Here is a 4,090-nt window from a genome sequence, read left to right as displayed (position 1 = left end):
CTCAAAACATTTTTTATGTTTATTATCTGTCTCAATTTGTTGTTCATAATTTTCGATCAACAACATTATGTGCAAATGTTCTTCAAACAGAATTCATTGTAACTGTAATAATATAGAGGAATATTTCTCCTCAAACACAAGTAATTCCTTTATTATTAAGTGTTCTTAAATAGTATTCACTTATATATTGATTACACATTGTCATATAAACACCTTTTGTGATTTCTGTGAAATAAAATTATCAGTTGATTTCTCAGTTTTACAGTGTTTACACAGTTTGGATTTTAAGGCTTCCATTTACATAGAAAAAAAATTTTGGAGTAAAATGTTCTATTTTTATTAACGAACCCAGTATGTTTGTTTTAATTGAAAATAATTCTAACAAATGTAATTTTTATTAAATGGAATTAGTCATAGAGCTTGTCAAACAATAAACTTACAGATAATTATAAGCAAGTATTATTGATGAAAAATAAACGAAGGTTTAAAACTAAAGATGTGGCTAAAATTTCAGAATATACAAACACAAGAAAGTCAATATCTGTGTTACAGAAAATTATAGGAATAAATATGAAGACTTCGTTACTCTTACATCCAGGCACAAATTTTATCAGTTAATCTGGCCTATATTAATTAATCATTAAATCAAATATGAGATTAGGAAAATTATTAGGATAACCTTGATGAGGAAGTTTCAACATAAATTCGTAGGCATGGAGAAAATAAAACTATGTAGATGTATAGAGGCTAAAGAACTCATTTGGAAAGTATAAACATAATTAAGCATGGGCATTTAGAAAATTTAAATGCAACAATTCATAATGCTATGGGAGACATATAATAAAGAAACAGAGAAACATACTTTATTACTTCATGTTGTTTCTCAAACATTCGATGACAATGTAAGATCAACTTTTTCTTTTAAAATTATTTGATTGAAATTTTTAAAATAATTGTTGTAATGAGAAGACAACAAAATAATTTACAAAGTTAATGGTACAGAATCTAAGACAGAAAGTCAAGTTGTTAAGAAATGTTAAGATTTAATTATAATCCTAATTCAGTGTATTTATATCAAAGAATGAAAGAAACTTTAAAAACTCTTTGTTGGCACAATTACTTCATTTTTATAAGCATTTATTGAACAGCAATTAAATATTTTTTTATTTTTCTCTTTAAAATTCAGTCTTGATCACACCACGTAAGCTACAAGAACATAGGTGACCTGTTTTGTTCATATCAAATGACCATAATCTCATGTGTAATTTAATTTAGAAAGTAACAGAAACCTTACTAGATTGACAATGACAAAATGCTTAAATATCTTAGGACCCTGTTGCATCCATAGCACAAATGTACCTTAGAACAGTACGTATATACTTATATCACAATCTTAAACTTCCAACTAGAAATATTACGAAATATGACTCTATTTTTAATAAATCCGTTTTATGACATTTTTAGAAGTGTATGTAATATCATACCACTTTGCAGCTGATCATTCCATTGTTACATATATCATCAGTGCAAATAAACGTAATATAAGACAGCCAGACTGAATCTAGCATATGTGTATACTTGCAGTTGAGTCACAACACAATTATCGATATGATGCCACAATGCCAAAGCCCTACACAACATCATTGACTTTGAAACCATTGTGGTAGTCCCACATTAGCCGATAGACCGCAAACTGAGTATACATTGTGTGTACAGTTATTTTAAAGCTTTTAATTGATATTTTATACAATATTTAAGTAGTTCCATGTTTGTTAGGGTATTTTATACATACTATTTTTATGTTATGATTGTACTTTGTTTTTTTTTTGCGTTTTGACGATTATGTGAACCCGTTTTACACTGATTGGTTGACGTGAGGTACAGGAGGAATAGGTAGGTGGAGAATCGTCGCATTTTAGTGTATGCCTGTCACTTGCTGGAACCAGTTGACATCACAGCAGCTGAGAAGAGTGCTCCACCTACCATCTTCGAAGGATGCCATAGGTATAAGAAATCTTATTGTATTTTATCCCTATAAACATTTTGTCATTGCCAATCTAGTAAGATTTCTATTACTTTCTAAATTAAATTACAGGTCTGATGATGGTCTTGTGATATGACCGAAACCAGTATTCTATATTCTTGTGGCATGGATGGTGAGATCAGGACTGAATTTTAAAAAGAAATATTTTTTAACAATTATTTCAATATCTGTCTTCATAAGGTACAAATTTATTAATAAGATTTCTATACATTGGGCAATAAAGAATGATTTGGATCTGGTAACCATTTATTAATAAATAATTTAACAAAAAATATGATTGCATTTAGTTTTTATAAATTCGTGATCTTGACCAGTTAAGCATATAGAAGAAAAACTAACGTCAGGCTGATTCATTATTTCATAAGTTTTTATTACTTTTCGATGAATGATTCAGATAATTTTGGACAGCTTAAAATATTTCTCCAGTTAACTTTATCTTCAAATCCTATTGTAAAATAGTGAGATGATTTTTATGCGTGTGATATATCATCCTAATCTCGTTTATCGCTGAAATTCTCTCACAAAACTTGAGATAATTTATGATTATGTGCTATATTATCCCAGTCTAATTTATCTTGAAATTCTTGCATGAAGTCTTCAGATAATTTTTAATCAACTGATAAGTGCTCCCAATTTCATTTGTATTCAAATACTGACATAAAGGCTATTGATAATTCTTGACATGTTGATATATTATCCCTGTATCTTTTACTCTGATACTCTCTCATAAATTTGTTTCCTTGCTAAATAAGACAATTCTAATTTACCTCGAAATTATCTTATGGAACTTTTAGTCACTTTGTATTGTAAGATTTTAATCCAGTTTGTTTTATACTGAAATTCTCCAATAAGATCGAGAGACAATTTTTCTTTATTTCATATAATATCCCATTTACTTCTATCTTGAAATTATCTTATAATATCCAAAGATAATTTTTCTCCAGTATAAATTATCTTGAAATTAGTTTATGAAATCTTTAGTTAAGTTTCTATTGGATTCAGGGCTACTTTCCCCTGAAATTCTCTCATGAAATCTTCAAATAAATTTGGTTTCTGTCATTGCATATATCAATTAATTTTGTCTTCAACTTCTCTCATAAAATCTTCTGATACATTTAGGCATAGTATTAATATTTAATTTGCAATCTAATCTGCCTTGAAATTCTCTCACAAAATCTTTGGTTATTGTAAAATGTTGTTATGTATATTTCTATTCTGAATTATTATACATATTATTCATTTAAATATAATCAACAGATTTATTTCTGTATGTTTCGGTTGTTATTGAATATAATTTATATAATTCTTCAACAAACAAATTTTCAAAATTATAATTAATCAATGAAGTAAGGTTTTCCTTTCTTAGTTAAAGTATCCTTTAATTCGTAGTAATTTCGCGTTAGCCTTTAATTCCTTCATATTAGAAGCAGTCTCTGGATTGTTGTTGTTCATAAAACTGATAAGTTATTGTTTTCTAAGTTTAGAATTACCTCTTATTCCTAATTGTTTTGCTCTAGCTCTTAATTCACTTAGAGCTTCTCTATTTCTTTTAGTCTGCTTTATTATAAGGAATACTTTTGATTAGAAAACTACATAACGTTCTATTTATTATTTGAGGAGAAAATTCATTGATTACTAATAACAACTAGATATTTAATTTTACAGAAGGCATATTGGGAAATATTGTGGTATACAACCTTTGGTTCTACTTTTTACCTGTATTCACAAAAAATACATATTCTTTCCCATTAATATTTTATATATAATTCACATACTCATCGGTTAATTTACCTATGAATGCAGAAAAATATGCAGATAGAAAATATGAATGTGTTAATTTTCTCGTTCGTATTGTACATTACATTTATACACAAAATTTTTAAGAAACAATTGTTGTGTAATTCATAAAGTGGGTCAAATCCTTAGATTGAGTGCTCACCCCTTCACTTGCAAAATTTTTAACAAATTTGCTGTTTCAAGTTCTACAAATTGCAAAACTTCCTTCAATTCCTTGCATCCCATTTTTTGCTATTCTATTTCGAAAAT

The sequence above is a fragment of the Schistocerca gregaria genome, chromosome 3, assembly GCF_023897955.1.
Source record: "Schistocerca gregaria isolate iqSchGreg1 chromosome 3, iqSchGreg1.2, whole genome shotgun sequence".
In the NCBI taxonomy this organism is placed as follows: Eukaryota; Metazoa; Arthropoda; class Insecta; order Orthoptera; family Acrididae; genus Schistocerca; species Schistocerca gregaria.
The sequence above is the reverse complement of the archived record's forward strand: the minus strand, read 5'-3'. Positions refer to the sequence as shown.